Source organism: Lissotriton helveticus, chromosome 4_1, assembly GCF_964261635.1.
Source record: "Lissotriton helveticus chromosome 4_1, aLisHel1.1, whole genome shotgun sequence".
Lineage (NCBI taxonomy): Eukaryota > Metazoa > Chordata > Amphibia > Caudata > Salamandridae > Lissotriton > Lissotriton helveticus.
In genome coordinates, this window is record NC_136063.1 from 370,951,525 (window position 1) to 370,975,358 (window position 23,834).

A 23,834-nucleotide genomic window follows, 5' to 3' on the forward strand; every position below is an offset into this window, starting at 1 on the left:
AGCTTCAGAGGACTCGCCCCTCTCTGTTGGCGCAGGGGAGGATGGTGCACTGTCATCCCGCGGCACAACAGGAGGGGACGGAGGTGGTGGTTGGGACATAGGCCTGTCCCTCTGCAATGCAACCTGCTGGCTCATGAAGTCCACCATCTGTCCAAGGCGGTTGTCAATGAACCTCATCAGCAGGATGAGCTCCCTTAATAGTTCATCGGACCGGCCACTTTGTCCCTGGACCTCTTGGTATGCCTGCACAACTCTGGTGAAGTAGTCCAGGGATGGTGTCCACTCCTCCCGAGGTCTGGTGGTGACCCTGCCCCTCCCACCTGCTCTGCTGCCACGGACCTCTTGCCTCACCACTGTGGGTACAAACACTCTCTGCCTGCCCTCCGCAGTTGTTTCTGTGGGCGGGTCATCCCCTGGGACAGGGAGGGTGCTGCAGGTGGTATTGGTGGTACTAGTGGTAGTGGCGGTGGCGGCGGTGGTGGTGGTGGTGGTGGCTGCGGTGGAGGCAGAGGCCGTGACAGCAGGGGTCTGCTGCACTGTTGTTGCAGCAGACGGGGTGGTGGGGAGGATGGGGGCCTGGGACCTCTGGGTCTGTGACACACCAGATGGGCCGGCCCGGAGCTCATCGTTCAAACTGTCCTGGGAGTCCACATCTGAGAGTCCATGTGCCGGGGATGGAGACTGGCTCTGCTGGTCTTTGGGGTGGTCCTCAGCAGTGAGTTCTTCATCACCTGTGGAGTAGATGGGGAATGGTCAGTGTTGGGCACTGTGCAAGTATTGTATCATCTGCGTATCATTGACTGTTTGTACACTACACACTTATGAAGTCACCAGTTGTACAATTCATGGCAACACTGTCTGTAATATCATAGTGCAGAGGAACATCATTTACTCATACATGTTGAATGTCAATGCATTGCATGCATTTGTTGTTGCGTTTAGGGATGTAGGTCTACCACACACATACACACATCAGGAAGAGTTAAGATAGCTACCTACCTGTTAGGTGAGGGTGAAGAGCGCAATGGCTGACACATGTTTCTGGGTGGGGGAGGCCTCCATGCTGCTGGAGTGTGGGCCAGGGGACATGCTGGGATTAGTGATACTGGCCTCCCACCCCCAAACAGTGCTCCAATACAAGATGGCTACCTACCTGTAAGGCTATTTGTTGAACAGTGCAATGGCTGACACATACTCCTGGGTGGGGGAGGCCTCCATGCTGCTGGAGTGTGGGCCAGGGGACATGCTGTGAGTAGTGATACAGGCCCCCAACCCCAAACAGTGCTCCAATACAAGATGGCTACCTACCTATAAGTCTGTTTGTTGAACTGTGCAATGGCTGACACATGCTCCTGGGTGGGGGTGGCCTGTATCCTGCTCAGCTGTGGGCCAGAGGGATGGTGGGAGTGGTAGTGCAGGCCTCCCTCCAACAGACAGATATCACAAGCAAGATAGCTACCTACCTGTTAGGTGAGGGTGAAGAGTGCAATGGCTGACACATGCTCCTGGGTGGGGGAGGCCTCCATGCTGCTCGAGTGTGGGCCAGGGGACATGCTGGGATAGTGATACAGGCCTCCCAACCCCACACAGTGCTCCAATACAAGATGGCTACCTACCTGTAAGTCTGTTTGTTGAACTGTGCAATGGCTGACACACACTCCTTGGTGGGGGTGGTCTCCATGCTGCTGGTGTGTGGGACAGGGGGCATGCTGGGGGTAGTGATACTGGCCTCTCACCCCCAAACAGTGCTCCAATACAAGATGGCTACCTACCTGTAAGTTTGTTTGCTGAACAGTGGAATTGCTGACACATGCTCCTGGGTGGGGGAGGCCTCCATGCTGCTGGAGTGTGGGACAGGGGGCATGCTGGGAGTAGTGATACTGGCCTCCCACCCCCAAACAGCGCTCCAATACAAGATGGCTACCTACCTGTAAGTCTGTTTGTTGAACTGTGCAATGGCAGACACTTGCTCCTGGGTGGGGGAGGCCTGTATCCTGCTCATCTGTGGGCCAGGGGGCATGGTGAGAGTGGTAGTGCAGGCCTCCCTACCTCCTCCATACAGGCCTCCTAGGCAAGATGGCTAGCTACCTGTTGGGTGAGGGTGGACAGTGTAATGGTGTTTAGGTATTGCAAGGAAGTACTTCTCAATGTGTTGTTTGGCATTTGTTTGTACTTACCAGCCTCCACTCCTCCGGCTACTCCTGTGAGACTCTCAGGAAGCAGTATGGCAAGCACCTTCTGCTCCCATGGTGTGAATGTTTTCGGTGGGATGGGAGGGCCACTGCCAGTCACGTTCGCCAGCGTCCAGTTCTTACTCCTCCTCTCCTTGACAACCCTCTTGAGATCATGCCACCGCTTCATGATCTCCTTCTTGGATCTTGGGGTGGTCCCTACTGCATTCACCCTTTGGACTATCCTTTCCCACATTTGTGTCCTCGTGGCTAATGGTGTCTGTTGGACCAGGCTACCAAACAGTTGTGGCTCTACTCTCACAATCTCATTGACCATGACTGTCAACTCACTCTCGGTGAATTTGGGCATTTTTTGTGATGTCATGGTGTGTGGTGGTTGAGTTGTTTGTGGGTGCAGGGGTGTGGGTGCAGGGGTGTGATGTTGAGGTGTGAGATGTGTTGTGTCTTGGGGGATTGTTTGTGCTGGTGTAATGGTGGTGGTGCTGGTAGTGGTGGATGTGTGTGTGTGCTGTGCTCTTTTGCCTCTCCTGTTAGATGTGGTGTATGTCCTTCTCTTCTGGAGTGTTGCAAAGGATTGTGGTTAGCGAAGGGGGTGGCTTTATACTCAGCTGTGTGGGTGTGTCCAAGTGGAATATGGGTGTCAGGTGTGTTTTGGGAGTTGTCCTGTGCTGTTTTATTGTTATTTGCAATTATTTGTTTGTGTGTTATGTATTTGGGGGGCATGGCTACTTTTATTTGTGCAATGTTTGGCATCACCGCGGTGTTTTGACATCGTACGCCATGTTTTTCATGTCCCGTCTGCTGCGGTAGCTATGCTGCAGCTCTTCCGCTATTTCTCCCATTCACTCCTGTGTACGTCCGTGGCGGTCGGTAACAGCGGTTCCGACTGCCACACCCTCGGGGATATCCTAATTTCCCGTGCGGTGTGTCCGCTGTCCTTGCGGCGGGTTGTTGCTTTTCCGCAGCTTTTCCGACCGCCGCGGTTGGTTTTTGGGCATCACCGCCCACGTCGGACGGCTTTGCTTGGCCGGCTACCGCTGCGGTCTGTCTTTAGTGGCAGTTGATCCTAATGTGGCCGCCGGTCTATCTGCGGTGCAGGTTGGTTTCCGCCTCCATGGCGGTCGGGGTGGTTTTCCGCCTGCTATCCGAATGACCCCATTAGCATCCAGTATAGGCCTTCCTTCCAGCTCATGAGCTTAGCACACATTACAGACCAACTGTGACTTGATGCATCTCCTTCTACCTCTCAGTGTGCTCACTGGCACCACAAATTCACCTGCGCCAGAGAGCACCTAAAGATATACACGGACTCACCTGCCCCAGGGCCAACATAGAATGTCCTCCAAGCTTGGCCAACCTTGTTGTCACTTCACCCCAAATACCCAGAGGAGACCCAAGAAGAGCCACTGAGCTAACACTCCTTTGACCCTGGTCACCCCCAGGACCCATGACAAATAATCCTGTGAACTACTGCTCACACCCTTTGTTTTTTTCCGCACTGTACTCCAGCTATAGCGAGGAGCTTGCAGTGAGCTCCAAGGCATGAGTACCTATGGGGCATTTAAACCAAAAAGGTGTGCCCTAGTAATAATAAAAATGTTATTTCAAGAACAAAGATTGTCATAAAACATACAATGCATTTTGATGTCTGTGCATAATAGGAATATAGCATGTGCACCTTAATCATATACATATATTTTTTGATAAACAACTTTATTGGTTTTCAAACAAAGACCAGCAATAGTCAAATACAGTATACCACAGCATTCATCTGACAGATCCATTTTTCATATATGAAGGAGAAAGGTGTGCAGTACACGGACCCATAGATCCCTGCACAGTGTACACAGATCAAAAGAAGACATGTATATTCTATCTGCCCCAGCCATTTGCCCCAAACCTTCTGATATTTAGCCGGACACCCTCTGGCCTCAAACAGCGGTTTCTCTTGTGTTGTGCACCAGTCTACACCTCTGCGCCATTTCGTTAGGTGGTATAGGATTTATTCAACAAGCTGCAATGCTTGGCCACCATTGTGGCGGTAGTAAGAAATTGTTTGTAGGCTCAGGAGCCATCTAGCCCATCTGTAATTCCCAGGAATATATTTAGGGGGTTCGGTGGGACTTCGCATCCCAGGACCTCACGGAGCTCTTTTTCTATGGAGTCCGATTGGTAAGCAATGACAGGGCAGGCCCATACTATGTGAAAGAAGTCTGCTTGACACCTTATTAATATTGACTCATTTGTTCAGTGTCAATGTTTACTTCTTTCAAACGTTTTTTTCAGCCTGTAATTATTATTGTCTAATCATTTTAATGTTTTTTGTACAACTTATGTAATATTGATATCCGTTCTCTGTAAGACGCAGTGATGTCTGAATTTCTTTGTTGCTTTTAAATGAAACTGTAAAAATAAAATATGCAAAAATAAAAGGGAGATACTTTGCCTGTGGGAAATCAGATTCTAATCTGTGGAAATCTTCAGTCTTTTAGCTTTTGGACCTTTGGATTTTGTATTGCACCTGATGGTAGGTTACTGTGATGAAGTCTCACCCACTGTAAGATTTGTTTAAAAATGGATTTTGAGCTGTAACCACCACAGCCACTTTTTCAAGAAGGAAATGGTCCACTTCTGTGGAAGGAGGTCCTAACAAGTAACTGAGGAACAAGTGTACACATATATGTGCGCACATCTACAGGCTGAGTGCGAAAGATTGTTGTCTGGCTCAGCCTGCTATCTACACACAACACAAGTAACACTGTGGCAGATGAAGCGCAGAGTAAAGTGGGTATAATCTGGCGCAACATTAGAGTAAAAATTGGAACCCATTTCAGCATTAGGGAATACACATGTAGTTTGAAAATTGTTATAAACCAAAATATATAATAGTTTAGGAGTAGTCACATCTAACTCCTGATTAGGCCAACACGGGGTATATCCAAAAGCGTCATATAGTTAACAACACATTAGTTCTTGATTCCGCACTGTATTTAGAGCGGGAAAATCAAATAATAAGCGCTGAGTATGGCGTGAAAAGTCGGGTCCTATCTCCCTTGGGGTCTGGCGTTTCAAACCGACAGGTTAATTGTACCTATACATCAAACTGTCCAATCAGGCAAGAGTTATTAGAAAAATAAGTAGCTGCTCATGTGAAATACTGAGAATCAAGGATTAGGTGCTCTGAGATTTGGAAGCATTTGTTGGGCTTTTAGATCACAAGCGCAATCAAGAGATCACCACGCAGAATCCATCTGTGTCGGGTGCCTTGTATAGAATGGTAGCACCATTATACTATGTTTAAAATTGCCCTTATGCTAGAGGTTTGGTCTACCACTCCCATACTTCTGACCCAGAGTGTCCTTGGCATAACCTTTGTAGCCTGTGAGGTACAAGAGCCTCCTAGGTCTGATGGGCACCTTGTAAGTACACTTCCCTGTTCCCCACTCTCAAGAAGCATTGTGCAATTATCAGCTGGCTTGAGAGAAGTGATTGCCAGACAGCAGGGATTAGTTGTAAAACAGCACAGCCTCAGAAACCGTTGTGCAGTGCTTGAAGGGCATTATTCAAGAGCTTGTTTAATCCGTGGCCAGAATATACCTCCTCACTTTGAACTTGCACTGATGTGTGATACACTGAACTGCTGGAAGGTCCATGCATGGAAAGGCAGGAAAGGCTATCTGCGTACGCAGAGCATTAGTGCTACTTGGAGAGAGGCTTCGTGTTGGAAGGTGGTTTATTAGTAGGTGCAGGTAGGTACTTACAATTAGTAATAACACTGTAATCACAAATAAGGTCTAATCTAACCTTGGTAGATTGGCTGAGAAGCAGTCAGGCTTAACTTAGGAATCAGGAGTGTAAAGCATTTAATATCGAGAAAACAGTAAACAAGTAAAAGACACAGCAAAATAAAAATTCAACACCAATTTATAAAAATAGAGAATATTTTATCTTTAAAAAACACCAAAAAAACATAAATCCACTGTATGGAACCGGAGATGTGAATTTCTAAATTTCAAATTAAAAAAATTGCTTTCTAGCTCCGAAAACTGTTAAGCACCAACGGCCGCTATCTGGTCGTGCTGGATCGGGACAAAGTCAAAAGTACATTTTAACCCTCTGTCTTAGTCACTTTCTTTTTTAGCTTTTTTCTCTCGATGTTGAGGGATCGGATCCTTGGATATGGATTTCCTGACCTGTTTTTGTTGGCTTTAGGACTGTGGGAACGTTACCACTGCTAATCAGCGCTAAAGTGCATATGCTCCCTATATAAATTATTAATCTGATTGGTCATATTTGATTTTCTGGTAAGTCCCTAGTGAAGTGCACTGAGTGTGCCAGGGCCTGTATATCAAATGCTACTTGTGGAGTGGTGTGGCTCACTGGTTAGAGGCGGCAGACCCGGAAGCAGGAGTCGGCCCAGGACCAGGGTTCAATTCCCGACGCGGCAGGGTCGTGGACCAGGGTCAGCGACCTCGATAATTCTCGCCTCGGTGCCTACTCTAACCAGGGGTCCCACTCGGCAACTCTGGGCATTAGCTTGCCTAATCTCCACAACGGCCCCATCAACGCCGGGGATGCCTGACTTCAACTTGGGGACTCCCAGTAGGGACCATCCCACAGGGAAAGCCAGGACGGGATCCCCAGCGGTATACCGCGCCAGGATACTCCAGTAGTAATTGAGCGCGTTACAAAACAGCTTATAACATAACATAACTAGTGGGCTTGAAGCACTACTTGTGCCACCCGCTTGAGTATTCCTGTAACTGTACCTCAAACCTGCCACTACAGGGTCTGCATGTGCAGTGTTAAACTGCCATGTCGACCTAGCAAATGCATCCAATTACTGGGCCCCAACCTTCCATTTTCTTACATGTAAGGTACCCCTCTGGACACGGAGCGCATTGCAGACAGGAGCGTGACGGCGCTTGCTGTTCTGCTTTTTAACTGCCTAATTTGTGTTTTTTATTGCTTTTAGGTCGCTTAGACCCTCGCTCTTCCTACCCCTTACCTGCACCTTAAATTGTGTCCCGCACCGCCGCTTGGCGGGTTGGTTCCCGGGGTGGCGGACATCTTGCTTTGGGGTGAGTGGGCCATCACATCGGACAGCGCTTCACTGCGCATGCGCCAGCCGGGGAACGCGTATTTAACGCGAGTCCCCGTTCTCTCTCCCCTGACACGGAGCGCATTGCAGACAGGAGCGTGACGGCGCTTGCTGTTCTGCTTTTTAACTGCCTAATTTGTGTTTTTTATTGCTTTTAGGTCGCTTAGACCCTCGCTCTTCCTACCCCTTACCTGCACCTTAAATTGTGTCCCGCACCGCCGCTTGGCGGGTTGGTTCCCGGGGTGGCGGACATCTTGCTTTGGGGTGAGTGGGCCATCACATCGGACAGCGCTTCACTGCGCATGCGCCAGCCGGGGAACGCGTATTTAACGCGAGTCCCCGTTCTCTCTCCCCTGACACGGAGCGCATTGCAGACAGGAGCGTGACGGCGCTTGCTGTTCTGCTTTTTAACTGCCTAATTTGTGTTTTTTATTGCTTTTAGGTCGCTTAGACCCTCGCTCTTCCTACCCCTTACCTGCACCTTAAATTGTGTCCCGCACCGCCGCTTGGCGGGTTGGTTCCCGGGGTGGCGGACATCTTGCTTTGGGGTGAGTGGGCCATCACATCGGACAGCGCTTCACTGCGCATGCGCCAGCCGGGGACCGCGTATTTAAAGCTCCTCCCCTAGCGCAGCGGGATCGCGCAGCGGGCGTGTCCTCGCGTGGCCGGAGTCGTGCCAGAGTCCTGCCCGTCTGCGCCCGTCCGCGCTAAGGACGCGCTGGACGTGGTGGGCTCTGGTCCGCCTTTGTGTTCTACCACCGCCATGTTAACATACTCTAGGGAGCGTCTGTATTCCATCGGCAAGGTGAGTTGTCACTGCACTCTACAGCCCGTTGTACCCCTATGTGGTCCTTACCGTTGCCCTTGCAATGGTTTGGTGCTCGGTCCCCCGCTGCCTCTCTCCCGGCGTAGTCCTTCCGCCGCTCTGCGCAGTAGAGGCTTGCCATCATCATTGCGGATTCTGCATCTCAATGTCAGGTCGCTCCTGAAACATCAGCAGAATGTGTACGATCTGATTGAGAATGAAGCCCCGGATATCTTCGCCTTAACCGAAACATGGCTTCAGGCAGCCGACACTGCCATCCCCAATCTTGTATGCCCTCCTGGCTATTCGATGTATGTTGCGAATAGGCCATCCAGAGGGGGGGGTATAGCCTTGATAGTGAGATCTAGCTTTGCTTGTGTATGGACCGTCCTTAAGACTGCGGGCTGTGAAAGCGCCTCCTTTAAAGTCTCTGTCAGCCCAGAATTTACACTCTCTGGAATGGTGGTGTATCGTCCGCCGGGCAGTGACGTGGCGTTCAGGAATGCTTTCCCGGACACTGTCGCCACTTTGGTCACTGACTGCGCCAATTTCTCCATTCTGGGCGATTTAAATCTGCATTTTGACGACCCATCCTGTCTGACAGCACGTACTATTCTTATGGACTTAGAGGCCTTTCAATTATCTCAGTTGATCTCCCAGCCTACTCATTCCGGGGGACATATTCTCGACCCTGTCTTTACTAATCTGACAGAGGCCAAAGTCACGTCGATTGCCCCTGTAGAGTCGTCTGACCATTCTCTGGTATCTATTTACTGTCCTATGTCAGCCACGACCTTCACTGCTCCAGCCAAACGGGTATCCAGGAGACCCTGGGGCAAACTTAAGCTGGAAGACTTTCACCATCTTTTGTCTTTGGCACCTTTGGGCCCTTTAAACAACATAGAAGAAGGGTACGATCTCTTCTGTTCCTGGCTCACTAGGGCTCTGGACATCTTGATACCAGTTGTAACGACGAAGATTAATCCTCGTGTGTCGAGCCCCTGGTATAATGACGCTTTGCGCGCCCTGAAGGGAGCCTGTAGACGGGCGGAGAGGGCTTGGCGGAAGACATATGGGGCTGAGCTAAAAGCTGCATATGCCATGTCCGTCAAGCTCTACCACCGGGCTATCTGTCGTGCCCGAGCGGCTTTTTACGCTGAGGAATTGCGGAACAGCACGAACCCGTCGAGGGCCATCTTTAGGGCGGTTAAAGACCTTATGTCTAAGCGGTCAACCGTTACGGCTGAGAGCTCTGTCACTCACTGTGAATCCCTCGCCTCTTATTTCGTGGGAAAAGTCCAGGCTATATATCGGACATTCCCGAGTACGGGTAACGCACTGGGTAGCCCTAAGGAGGCACTACCCCAGGCTACCCTGCTTTCATTCCCCCCCCTCACTCAGGAAGGGTTTGACAAACTTGCTGCGCAAGTTAAAACTGGGTCCCCATCTGATCCAGTGAGGCCGGCCCTCTTCCGCGACCAGACTTTTTTGGGACGTACGGTTATACATTCCCTGGTCAATCTCTCCCTCGAGACGGGGGTAGTCCCCACTAGCTGGAAGCAGGCGGTGGTGTCTCCGATCATTTAAAAATCTACTCTTGACCCGTCTAAACCGGAAAACTACCGTCCCATTTCGCTGCTACCCTGGCCAGCCAAGTTGACAGAGGCCCATGTCAACCTGGCCCTGTCTGAACACCTAGCCCGATCCAACGCCCTCGACCCCACGCAGAATGGCTTCCGTGCTGGCCACAGCACGGAGACTGCCCTACTGGTGATGGTGGAACATCTCCGTGCGAGGTTGGATGCTGGTCAGACGGCGGCGCTGATTTTGTTAGATCTCAGCGCCGCCTTCGATACTGTATCACACAGCATCCTCCTCCAGCGGCTCGAGGAGATTGGTATCGGTGGCCAGGCGCTGCAGTGGTTCCGCTCCTTCCTTGACAACCGCTCCTTCTGTGTTGCCATCCCTCCCTTCAAGTCCAGGTTCCAGCCGCTGGCCTTGGGGGTTCCGCAGGGTTCCTCGCTGAGTCCCACGTTGTTTAATCTTTACGTGAGACCGCTGGCTGATGTCGCAAGGCAGTGGGGCCTAACTTTGGTCTCATATGCCGACGACACACAGCTGGCGGTTACTCTCAGCGGGGACGCGGAACAGGACGCCCCCAGGTTCCAGTCTGGACTGAAGGCGGTGGCTAGCTGGCTGACAGGCAACTGCCTCCAGCTTAATGCCACAAAAACAGAGGTCATCGTTGTCGGGAAGGGAGTGGAGCTTTGGGGCGATCAGTGGTGGCCTTCGGAGCTGGGCCCCACTCCGACCCCGGTGTCGGAGGTGAAGAATCTAGGGGTCTGGTTAGACGCCGGTCTCACATTCATAGGGCATACCAAAAAAATCGCAGCCTGCTGCTTTGGACTCTTAAGAGGTTTAAGGCCAGTACTTAGGTTCTTCGATGCCCCTACCAGACAGCTTGTAGTCCAGGCAACTATCATCTCTCGTCTGGACTACGTTAGCTCTCTGCTGGTTGGGGCTAACCAGGCTGAGCTAACCCGCCTGCAGCGGGTGCAAAACGCCGCGGCGAGAGCCATTGTTGGCTTACCTAGGTTCTGCCCGGTGACCAATGTCCTCCGCTCCCTGCACTGGCTCCCGGTCAGGAAGCGTATTCTGTTCAAGGTCCTGTGTTTGACCTTTAAAATTCTAAGAGGCATAAGTCCTGAGATTCTGGCCAAATCCATTTCCTTCTATGTCCCCACCCGCAACCTCCGGTCTCAAGGTCAGGCCCTTGCTGTTGTTCCTAGGTTTAGGCTCTGCAGGATGGGAGGTCGCTCTTTCAGGGTGAAAGCAGCGTTAGTCTGGAACACCCTTCCAGTCGAAATCCGGCTGCTCGAGGACCTGCTGTCCTTCCGTAGAGCCATCAAGACTTTCTTGTTTTAGCCTCTTCTCCGTGGTACTGTCTTCCTGTTATGTTATGTTGCTCCGTTGTCTCTGCGCCGGGATGCTCCTTCGCTGGGGTCGCTGTGCGCATAATAAATTGTTATAACATAACATAACATAACCTCAGGTCCGCCCAAGGTATGTAAAAATACGACATGTGTTTTACATGTCCTGATAGTGAAATACTGCCAATTTCATTTTTCACTATTGAAGGCTATCTCTCCTATAGCCTAACATGAGAGTTGCTTTGTAACATCTTACAAGTATAACTTTCCATTGGGACAAGATAGGAAAATGGAGTTTAGGCTCTCTGAACTCAGAATTTATTATCACGTCTTTGTAGGGAGATGGTTTTTAAATTGTGTGTGTTTGAGAATGCCGCTTTTAGAAAGTATTAAAAAAAAGGGGGAATAAGCCTTTACCTCTCTTTCTTCATAAGCATTCACAATTTCGCTTTATGGCCAAACACATTACTTTTTGTTTATACCAGTATTTTATTTATACATTACTACTTTAAAAAAAAATTTTTTTCATTAGTTCGTTTCAGCTTGAAAAAGACAATTGTCATATCTTATTTGTGTTCTGTATATAACAATTTTACAAAACATTCTGCATACAATCAATCAATCAATCAATCAATCAAGTCATTTGTAGAGCGCACTACTCACCCGTAGGGTCTCAAGGCGCTGGGAGGGGGGGGGTGCCGCTACTGCTCGAACAGCCAGGTCTTGAGCTTCTTCCTGAAGGAGAGGTGGTCTTGGGTCAGGCGCAGATTGGTCGGAAGTGAGTTCCAGGTCTTGGCGGCCAGGTAGGAGAAGGATCTTCCTCCTGTTGTCGCTCTTCGGATGCGGGGGACGGCGGCGAGGGCGTGGTTGGTTGATCTGAGGAGGCGCTTGGGAGTGTAGAAGTTGATCCGGTTGTTGAGGTAGCTCGGGCCTTGGTCGTGTAGGGCTTTGTGCGCGTGGGTGAGGAGCCGGAAGGTGATTCTCTTGTTGACCGGGAGCCAGTGCAGGTCTCTCAGGTGTCCGGAGATGTGGCTGCGTCGGGGGATGTCGAGGATGAGTCTCGCCGAGGCGTTCTGGATCCGCTGGAGTCTCTTCTGGAGTTTGGCAGTGGTTCCGGCGTAGAGGGCGTTGCCGTAGTCCAGTCGGCTGGTGACGAGGGCTTGGGTGACCGTCTTCCTCGTCTCGGTGGGGATCCACCGGAAGATCTTACGTAGCATGCGCAGGATGTTGAAGCATGACGAGGAGACGGCGTTGACTTGTCTGGTCATGGAGAGGGAGGAGTCCAGGATGAAGCCCAGGTTGCGTGCGTGGTCCGTCGGTTTGGGTGCGGTGCCCAGGGCGGGGGGCCACCAGGAGTCGTCCCAGGCGGAGGGCGTGGAGCCCAGGATGAGGACCTCCGTCTTGTCTGAGTTCAGTTTCAGGCGGCTGGTCGTCATCCATTCGGCTACGTCTCTCATCCCTTCGTGCAGGTTGGCTCTGGCGGTGGCGGGGTCGTTGGTCAGGGAGAGGATCAGCTGGGTGTCGTCGGCGTAGGAGATGATGTTCAGGTTGTGTTGGCGTGCGATGGCCGCGAGGGGGCTCATGTAGATGTTGAAGAGGGTTGGGCTCAGCGAGGATCCTTGGGGTACGCCGCAGATGACTTTGGTGGCCTCTGACTTGTACGGTGGTAGGCGGACTCTTTGTGTTCTTCCGTCGAGGAAGGAGGTGATCCAGTCCAGTGCCTTCTCCTGGATTCCGATGTTGCTGAGGCGCTGTACTAGGGTGCGGTGGCAGACAGTGTCGAAAGCCGCGGAGAGGTCCAGGAGGATGAGGGCCGCTGTTTCTCCGTTGTCCATCAGAGTTCGAAGGTCGTCGGTGGCGGCGATGAGGGCGGTCTCGGTGCTGTGGTTCGCTCGGAAGCCGGACTGTGATGGGTCGAGGGATCCATTTGTCTCGAGGAAGGCGGCCAGCTGTTTGTTGACGGTCTTCTCGATGACTTTGGCCGGGAACGGGAGGAGCGAGATGGGACGGTAGTTCTTGAGGTCGGTGGGGTCTGCTGTGGGTTTCTTGAGGAGAGCGCTGAGTTCGGCGTGCTTCCAGCTCTCAGGGAAGGTGGCGGAGTCGAAGGAGGTGTTGATGATGTCCCGCAGGTGGGGTGCGAGGACAATTTCTACACAATAATGATGAAACATACAATACATAATACATCACATTAGACATATATATAAAACGGATAGTAAATACATCCAATACATGCATATTTTTCAACCAATGTTGGTGAACAAACTGAATTAGTTATCCTAGACTTCCTTCTAGTGTCTATATCAGGTATCAGTCGATACACAGGGAAAACATTTTTTTTATTAGAATTAAGTTTTTCTGGAAGGGAAAGTATTCCTTGTTTCACAGACTGGAATTGTATTTGTTATTCCTCTGTGCTTTGATCATGTGCTGACGGGTTTCAAATCCTGGCCGTTGAGTTCCAGGAATCTCGTCAGGGCTTTTGAATTGTAGCAACGTTGGTATTTTCTGTAATGGATGTGCAACACAACAATTAAAATTAAAATTATTTTGGGAGCTCCTGTTCTTTACTTTACATTGTCTCATTCTGTTGTCAATTATACCTGAGAAGTGGTGATTATCTTCCCATCACGTTTTGAGAAACCGCAAGATGAGCTGTCTCTTGTTTGATGGGTTTTCTGTTAAAAAGCAGAAAAACCTGTCAAGAATATCTATTTGAGATGCCTTATTTAAACGGACTCTCATGCTTTTTTTGGTGTTTCCTACCTTTTAGTATTCTTCTTTTTCTTTTTACTGCTTTACGCGGCAAATTGTATGCATAACTTCCTACAAAACGTGTGGGTTTATTGTATTACCTTGTATTGTGATAAAATGTATGTAACGCATAGTTCGCTGCTTCAATAATTCTGCATTTTTATGTACCTGCATTTGTAGCATTCTTTAACAGTGCCGCTCGTGTCGTTGGGTTATTCAGTAACGGCGGTTATTTTCTATGGGGGGATAGAGCCTGTTTATTGCGTGTTTGTTTGTAACATTGTATCTCTATTAGCGGTTACAATGATTCAAATGCATACCTTTATTGTCAGAGTTCGCGACGATCACCATTCTTTATCCTTGTGTTAGCGATTTTTCGCTCGCGTTTTCTGAAATAGAGTTCGGAAGCACGATTATCTATTCTGGCCTTAGCTTTCTTGACAATGTTTTATATTGTTTTTCGTATTGGGCTTACCTCATTAGGCCATGTAGTTTAATTGCATCTTTTGTTGCCTTCACGGTTACCTTTGCAAACGGCAGTCATTTTGTTTGAAGGCTTCTGCTAATATGGGTTTGTCATGAATTCTGGGGGATATGGTTTCAGATCTATTAACCCATCAGGCAGTATTCATTTGGTAACCCAATATTTTACATTGTGGGTCACCTAGTTTTAGGTTTTTGACAACTCTGTCATACTGTTAAGGCCTGTCATTGTGCTGTTGTATTTTAAAATTAGATACGCTTCTTTTTCGAGTGAAGCACTTTCGTTGTCAATTGGACATTTTGATAAATTGATTACAGCTAGAATTGTCAATTTAAAATCATTCTCTCCATGGAACTTCTCAATAAAATGCTCGACCATTGGGGCATTAACTACCTTCTTTTTTATTCTTGATTTATTCTGTGTAACTCGAGTATTTACCATTTGGTTTGTCTTTCCTATATAGATTTTCATACAGGGACACATTATGGCATAGACTACATTCTTGGTTTTGCAATTAGTGAATTCTGAATGTTCCCATTGAATGCTGTTATAGCAGAATTCTGTGCCTTCTATGGTGGTATTACAAGCCACTCAATTGCCACATTTGCGATGGCCTTCAATTGGTTTTAGGTTCCATTGCCATAATAGGTCACTTTTCTGTTTGGGTAGAGAAATGTCTGCGCGCACTATTTGTTGTCCTATACTCTGATTCTTTTTCATAGCAAACAGAGGTTTGGGAAAAGGTCATTCAAGGTTTTCAAAGAGGTGCCAGTTTTTCAGTATGATTTGCCTGAACTTATTTGTATCAGGACCAAATTTTGACACGCATACTAATTTGTCAAGGTTTATTTCTCTTTTATTTGAAGCAGGTTTTCTAGAGGTGTAAACCGAGCTCTCTTAATAGAATACTTCAGCAACTTTTTGGGATAACCCCTTTTGGTCATGTCATTACAAATGGTGGAGAGCATGTTCTTCAAAGTCAAGTTTCTGAGTGCAATTTCTCCTGATTCTTAATAGCTGCCCATACAGGAGATTTTCTTTAAGGCTTCTGGGGTGGGCACTTCTGTGGTGTAGTATGGTGTTTTTATCCATCTCCTTTCTATAGAGAGATGTTATCAATTGGTTTGCTACTGGGGTAATCAAGGAATAATTTCCCTTCCAGAAAAACTTAATTCTAATAAAACATTTTTTTTTCCCTGTGTATCCCCTGATACCTGATATAGACACTAGAATGAAGTCTAGGATCACTAATTCAGTTTGTTCACCAACATTGGTTGAAAAATATGCATGTATTGTATGTATTTTCTGTCCGTTTTATATAAATGTCTAATGTGATGTATAGTATGTTTTATCATTTATGCGTATGCAGAATGTTTTGTAAAATAGTTATATACAGAAAACAGATATGATCAGACACTTGTCTTTTTCATGCTGAAACAAACTAATGAAAAACATAATGAATTTAAAAAGTGAAAAGCTATAAATAAAATACTGGTACAAACAAAAAGTAATGTGTTTGGCCATAAAGCGAAATTGTGAATACTTATGAAGAAAGTGAGGTAAAGGCTTATTCCCCCTCTTTTTTAAAACAATAGTACGGCCCTGCCTAAACCTCGTCCTTTGGGCCTAACTCCTCTTTTATCTAAACTGTAGAGCAGGTGAATACCCGCGAGAGCAGGGACTTTGCAAAGAAAGTGCCCCACTTTTTCCAAGTATTGAAAACGACAAATACGGGCAGGCACACCACCTTCCTGTAAATAATGTCTGAAAAAGAAACGTTGTATTTCACAGAATGCCATATTCAAAACCTAATTTCAGCTCCTTCCCCCTTTACCACAATCTCATTGAGCTCTTCTGCAAGACATCAGAATGATGCTGAAAATCTAACATGTCTCCACAAGAAACATATCTGCACTGAGCTAAATGGACATTTTCTCTTGGAACACTTAAGGGCAGACACCATCCCTTGGGGACTCCAAGTGAAAAATGTTCCAGTGATATTTATAGAAGATGCTGAATACAAGAAAGGCGTTAGCTTTATTAATACTAAGTGCAGTAGAGACCTGATGGTCCACACAATAGAAACAGCCCAAAGGCTATGTAAGAAAGAACTAGAAGAGTTATTGAAAATGAGATATACTATTAAAGATAATCAATCTGATGCAGAGGCTAAAGCTCTTCTTGAAAAAATAGAGAAGGACATTCAAATCTTCAAAGATAATATATTAATATAAAAAGTTCACAATTTAAAAAAAGATTCAAAGACATTCAATATCGAACAAGTGTATGCATTTCTCAAAGGGGATTACTATACCTCTATTGAATCACGTAGAGCTCTTACTATCTACCAAGGATGATCAAAGAACCTTTTTTCCACTTTTTCAGATACATCATCATCTGAATCTTCGGGAGAATCAGACCCTAGAGAAAGCAACCCTAAAAAACAGGTCGCTTTTTTAGACAGAGGCAGGCAGCAACAAGAAGCAAGGTTCAAACCACCGTGGGAAACGCGAACCCGAAACCGGTTCTACAAGTCATAGAAACATCCACAATAGTAAATCTGTCACAGAAACAACTCTCTAAAGATGAAGAAACCGTACTAAATCTGGGATTAAAATTTGTTCCAAATAGACCAACAGATTATACAAGGCTCAAACTAGAGGCAATAGAGTTTTGCAGAAAAAATGTGTCTAAAAGCTTTCTTTGCAATTAATGAACCAATAGCGAACAAGGAAGTGATAGGTTTTAGAAACAAATCCAAAGGTATTCCTACTCAAAATATCCCCAAACAAATCTGTACATTTGAACAAAAGGTTCTATCGTCCATTAACAAACTAGAAAAGGCAAATATCTCGGTGGTCATCAAACAGGCCGATAAGGGTGGGGCAGTAATTATCTGACCTAGAGAGATGTACCTTAATGAAGGAAGAAGCCAGGTAAATAATCGAATTTGGTATCAACGGGGCAAAGAAGACCCAGTCCAGTCTATAAAAGACACAATCTCAAAAATATTAGAACTGGGAGTTGAAGGAGGATTCTTGGGACCTAAAGAAATTGACTTCTTAACAAAAAAGTTTCCAAGTACACCGATACTGTACTTCGTGCCAAAAATTCACAAAAACCTGGAGGAGCCCCCAGGGAGACCGATAGTCTTCAGCTGTGACTCTATTCTAGAGCCAATCTCAAAATATGTAGATTTCTTTCTAAAGCCATTTCTCAAAGAAGTACAGTCATATCTGCAAGACACTACAGATTTCATCACAAAAATAGAGTGTACACCATTTGATGAACAGACACAAATGATGGTGACGCTGGACGTCACATCACTTTACACACATATACCTCAAGATGAGGCACTGGAAGTGATGGAACTGTATTTAGAGAGCAGGGAGCGACCCCATAGGGTCCCAACTACATTCATCCTACAACTAGCAAAAGTGGCCCTTAAAAAGAATTATTTTAGATTCGAAGATCAATTCTTTGTTCAAGTAAAAGGCACCGCCATGGGATGTCCTTATGCTCCAGAAATGGCTGTACTTTACATGGCCCAATATGATAAAAGATTAATTGAAAACAACAATCCCCTTAGAGGTGAAAGACTACAATGACTGCAATACATCGACAATATCTGGCTCCTGTGCAAGTCGTTCCTTGAATGGCTTAATGCCCGACACAAAGACATAAAGTTTTCTGTTCAATCTAGCAAAACCAAGATGACGTTCCTAGATGTTCAGATTACCCCAGTAGCAAACCAATTGGTAACATCTCTCTATAGAAAATAGACAGATAAAAACACCATCCTACACCACTGAAGTGCCCACTCCAGAAGCCTTAAAGAAAATCTCCCATATGGGCAGCTATTAAGAATCAGGAGAAATTGCACTCAGAAAATTGACTTTGAAGAACTTGCTGCCACCTTTTGTAATGACATGACCAAAAGGGGTTATCCAGAAAAGTTGCTGAAGCATTCCATTAAAAGAGCTCGGTTTACACCTCGGGAAAGACTGCTTCAAATAAAAGAGAAAAAACCTTGACAAATTAGTATGCGTGTCAACATTTGGTCCTGATACAAATACGTTCAGGCAAATCATACTGTAAAACTGGCACCTCCTTAAAAACCTTGAATGTCCTTTTCCCAAACCTCTTTTTGTTATGAAAAAGAATCAGAGTATAGGACAACAAATAGTGCACGCAGACATTTCTCTACCCAAACAGAAAAGCAACCTATTATCGCAATGGAACCTAAAACCAATTGAAGGCCATCGCAAATGTGGCAATTGCGTGGCTTGCAGTAGCACCATAGAAGGCACAGAATTCTGCCATAACAGCATTAAATGGAAACATTCCGAATTCACTAATTGCAAAACCAAGAATGCAGTCTACACCATAATGTGTCCCTGTATGAAAATCTATATAGGAAAGACGAACCAACAGGTAAATACTCGAATTACGCAGCATAGATCAAGAATAAAAAAAGAAGGTAGTTACTGCCCCAATGGTCGAGCATTTTATTGAGAAGTCCCATGGAGAGAATGATTATAAATGTTCAATTCTAGCAGTAGTCAATTCATCAAAACGTCCAATCGACATCGAAAGTGCTCTACTCCAAAAAGAAGCTTATCTAATTTTAAAATATAACAGCGCCATGACAGGCCTTAACAGTATGACACAGTTGTCAAAAACCTAAAACTACGTGACCCACAATGCAAAATATTGGGTTATAAACTGAATACCATATTAGCAGAAGCCTTCAAACAAAATGACTGCTGTTTGTAAAGGTACCCGTGAAGGCGACAAAAGATGCAATTAAACTACATGGCTTTATGAGGTAAGCCCAATACGAAAAACAATATAAAACATTGCCAAGAAAGCTAAGGCCAGAATAGATAATCATGCTTTCGAACTCTATTTCAGGAAAACGCAAGCAAAACATCGCAAACGCGAGGAAAAAGAGCAGCGATTGTCGCAAACTCTGACAATAAAGGTATACATTCAAATCATTGTAAACACTAATAGAGATACAATGTTGCAAACGAACACGCAAAAAACAGGCTCTATACCCCCACAGAAAACAACTACCCTTAATTAATAACCCAATGACACAAGCTTCCCTGTTAAAGAACCCTACAAATGCAGGTACATAAAAATCCAGAATTATTGAAGCAGAGAACTATGCGTTATGTACATTTTATCACAAAACAAGGTACTACAATAAACCCACATGTTTTGTAGGAAGTTATGCATACAATTCGCTGCGTAAAGCAGTAAAAAGAAAAGGAAGAAGACTAAAAGGTAGGAAACACCAACAAAAAGCTTGAGAGTCCGTTCAAATAAGGCATCTCAAATCGATATTCTTGACATGTTTTTCTGCTTTTTAACAGAAAACCCCTCAAACATGAGACAGCTCCCCTTGCGGTTGCTCAGAACTTGATGAGAAGAAAATCACTACTTCTCAGGTATAATTGACAACAAAATGAGACAATGTAACATAAAGGAAAGGAGCTCCCAAAATAATTTTAATTTTAATTGTTTTATTTTTGTTTTTTTAAAACCTTTATTAGCAAAATTATGGAAGTACAGATTCTCGCCTACAACCCTTCGGGCCGGCCAGGAAAGCATCACAAGGTAGAACATAATACACAGCTCATCAGCCGACAACCAGGGGTCCGGCAGCCATGGTAAGAAGATCGTTAAGTTCCAGACGACAGGATACGAGCGGTTTCATGTTATAACATTCAAACAACAAAAGAAACAAGGCTGCACTCCGATCATTATGGTCGTTTCGTGTGTGGCAGGAGGAGGCGGCCAGGAAACAATAAGGGAGACAGGAGATGGTTCAGGACAGGAAAAAGAAAGGGAGGGAGGGACAGAACGGGAGCCCAGAGTCGGTGAAAATATCGATAAATCTGAACATGTGAGAGCCGGAGTGTACAGTCAAGGGGAACAAGGAGTATCAGGGGGATCTACGAAGGGGGGTTCACAGATGTCCCCACGGAATGCATTCCACTGGTTCCATATCCTACCCCACTTTTGGGGCCTGCCACGGGAAATGTAGACAATTTTCTCTCTGAACATGCACCAGTCCATGTTGTCTTCCCATCCGGAGACCAAGGGAGCCCTCTGAGACCCCCATAACTGCGCAATGTCCCTCTTTGCGATCATGTTGCCTAGAGTCACCCATTGAGTCTGAGCAACATTACAGTCGGTCGGTTCCCACACATTCAAGAGACAGCGCCTAGGTTCAGGTATCAGTCGAACATTCGTGACTTCATTCATCACTTCATGCACTCCCCTCCAGAAGGACTCAACCACCGGGCACTCCCATACAATATGAAGGAAAGTAGCAAGCATACCACAACCCCGTCGACACAGTCCATCATCAGAAAAACCCATACGCATCAGTCGAGGACCAGTGACATAGACACGGTGCAGGACTTTCTACTGAACAAGTCGCAAGCGCGCCGGAATCGCGACCTCTTTAGGAGAGGACACCGCAGCCTGCCAATCTTCATCGTCTAGCTCCAGCCCATCGGCAGTCCAGACGCCACGCAAATGGACTAGCAAGTCCGACCGAACATTAATGAGTTTTTTATAAATAAGAGAAATAGTGCTGTCTGGAACATGACCGTCCAGCACCCTATCCTCCAGGGGGGAACTCTCCGGAATATCAGAACCGGCCGGAAAAACCGACCCAACGGCGTGGCGAACCTGAAGATATCGAAAAAATTCCGAGTCATGCAGACCATACTCCTGCTGTAGTTCCGCAAAGGTCTTCACCCTATCCTTAACCCAAAGATCGCTCAATTTACTAATCCCGATGAGATCCCATCTATCGAACCCCTTTGACGTCCATAGTTCACCCAGCCTCTCCGCAGCAAATAAAGGGGTCGCCCTGGTAAGCCTATCTGTCCACCCGGTAGCCGCGGTCGCGCTGCTCCAAACCCGCACCGCCACTGCCGTGGGACCCGTCAAGTTCCTCCTAGCACTCCTAGAATAAAATGCCCTATAGAAATCCCCCTCAGGTAAAAGCCATCGGTCCATTTCAAAAGCCGGATTCGGGACAGGACCATACATAGCATGGTTCACGGCACTCAACTGGGATGCCCAATAGTATCGTCGTATGTCGGGTAACGCGATGCCCCCGTCATACCAGGGTAGCGTGAGTTTGGCCAATGCTATACGGGGCCGACCAGCCCACACCAGCTACCTCTGGAGGCACTCTATTTCACGAAAATAGTTAGCCGGCACCAAATCTAGCGTGTTTTGGACGGCATACAAGAACCGGGGGAGGGACATCATTTTGAACAATGCCGCACGTCCCAAGGGGGATAGGGGCAGATTACACCACGCCGCAACGTCCGACCGGAGCCGAGCGAGCGGAGGCAGCAAATTCCGATCATAACGCAGCACAGGGTCAAGTGAGATATAAATCCCCAAATATTTAAAACCATCAGTGCAGACCGGGATCGGACATATTCGGGGCAGAGAACGAGGGTCACTAGTAAGCGGAAAGATACAGGATTTAGACCAATTGATAACCAACCCGGAGTTGCGGCCAAAAGAGCGCAATACGTCAATGAGAACTCCCAGCGATTTGCGGGGGGACGTCAGATATAACAGGATGTCATCGGCATAGAGAGAGACTCGGTCTTCAAAATCCGGAGACCAACGAATACCTTTTAGAGAGGGTTCCCACCGAAGCCAGGCGGCCAGCGGTTCAAGCGCAAGTGCAAACAACAACGGCGACAAAGGACAGCCCTGCCTCGTGCCACGCCCGAGGGCGAAGGGCGCCGAGGCTCTGCCATTAACCACCACCTGCGCAAGCGGCTGTTCATACAGGAGTTTAACCCAGGTGATGAATTTAGGGCCAAAACCGAACTTGGCGAGGGTGGCCCACAAATACGGCCACTCAACCGTGTCAAAGGCCATCGAAGCATCGAGAGAAACCAAGATGGCCGGCTCACGAAGAGATCCCGCCCTCGCGATGACGCCATGCAGACGGCGAAGATTGAGAGCAGTATTGCGCTGGGGGATAAAACCGGACTGATCTGGGTGAACCAGTCCGCTGATCACCGTGACCAGTCGATTTGCCAGTATTTTTGCCAATATCTTTGGTTCAGCGTTCAGAAGGGAGATTGGACGATACGAAGAGCAGCGCTCGCGGGGCTTACCATCTTTATGAATGACCACGATGGAAACCAGCCTCTGGTCCCTGGGAAGAGAGCCAAGATCTCGCGAGGCCGCAAACATACGCAGCAAATACGGCGCCATTTTGTCTGGACACAACTTATACAACTCAACCGGTATACCATTAGGGCCCGAAGCCTTCCCCGAACGAAGGGAGCGAATGGCAAGCGCAACCTCATCAGCGGAAAAATCAGCCTCCATTAACACCCCGTCAGACTCCGAGAGACTGGGCAGCGCAAGGTCGCGAAGTAACAAGCACGAGTCCTCCTCCGGGAGGCCCGAAACCGGGGCATATACGACCCGAAAATGCTGAGCAAACACCTCAAATATCTCCACCGGGTCCACGACTCGCACTCCATCATCTCTCTCAATCACTGGCACCACACGATTCAATCTGTCTCTCCTGTCCAGCCACGCAATCAACTTCCCGGCCTTATCACCCACATCATAAAGTCGCCCTTGCTGCACGCGATGCATCGCCTCAGCAGCAGCAGTCACAAGTGCCCTGTATTCAGTTTGCTTAAGAGCCAATACATGCAGAATCTCAGGCGTCACTCCAGCCTCTAATCGCCCCTCAAGCACCGCAATCTTAGATTCCAAACTCACCACCTCCTCTTGGTTGCGCCGTTTCTCATCGGCCACAAGGGACAAGGTCTGACCTCGGATCACCATCTTATAGGCCTCCCACAATGAAACAGGGGAGGAGACAGATCCCTCATTTTCTGCAAAATAATAGTCCACACATTTGACCACCTCGGATCTGAGTCTAGGGTTCTGGAAATGCCACGGATTGATCGGGGCGATACGGCCCCCCGTCCCCAAACAAACGTCTAAGTGAAACCATATCGGGGAATGGTCCGAGATCCCCCTAGCCAAGTGTCTGATTTCACGCACCGAGGCCAACTGCACCATAGGCACGACGATATAATCAAGTCTCGAGAGACTTCCGTGAGCCCCCGAATTAAAGGTATACTGAAGTTGGCCAGGGTGCAGCTGCCTCCAACAATCGGCCAACCCAAAGGCATCAAGGAATTTCCCCAACCACAACTGCGATGCAGGGAGGAGCCGGGGAGGGCTACGATCACTCTCACCATTTGCCACTGAATTGAAGTCGCCGCCCAGCACAAGCAAGCCTTCGGGCAAGCCCAGAATGACCTCGCCCAAGTCAGCGAACGTAGTAGACTGCAGCCCAGGCGGAACATAAATAGACAGTATGGAGATCAATTTCCCCTCCCATCTCCCGGTAATGCCAGCATAGCGGCCCCTATCATCTAACAGTGTGGTATCCACCTCCAAGGGAAGGGAATGCTTGACCAGGATACCAGCCCCTCTCGATCCCGAGGTGAAGCCAGAGTGCGCCACCAAACGATAGCCTCTCCTG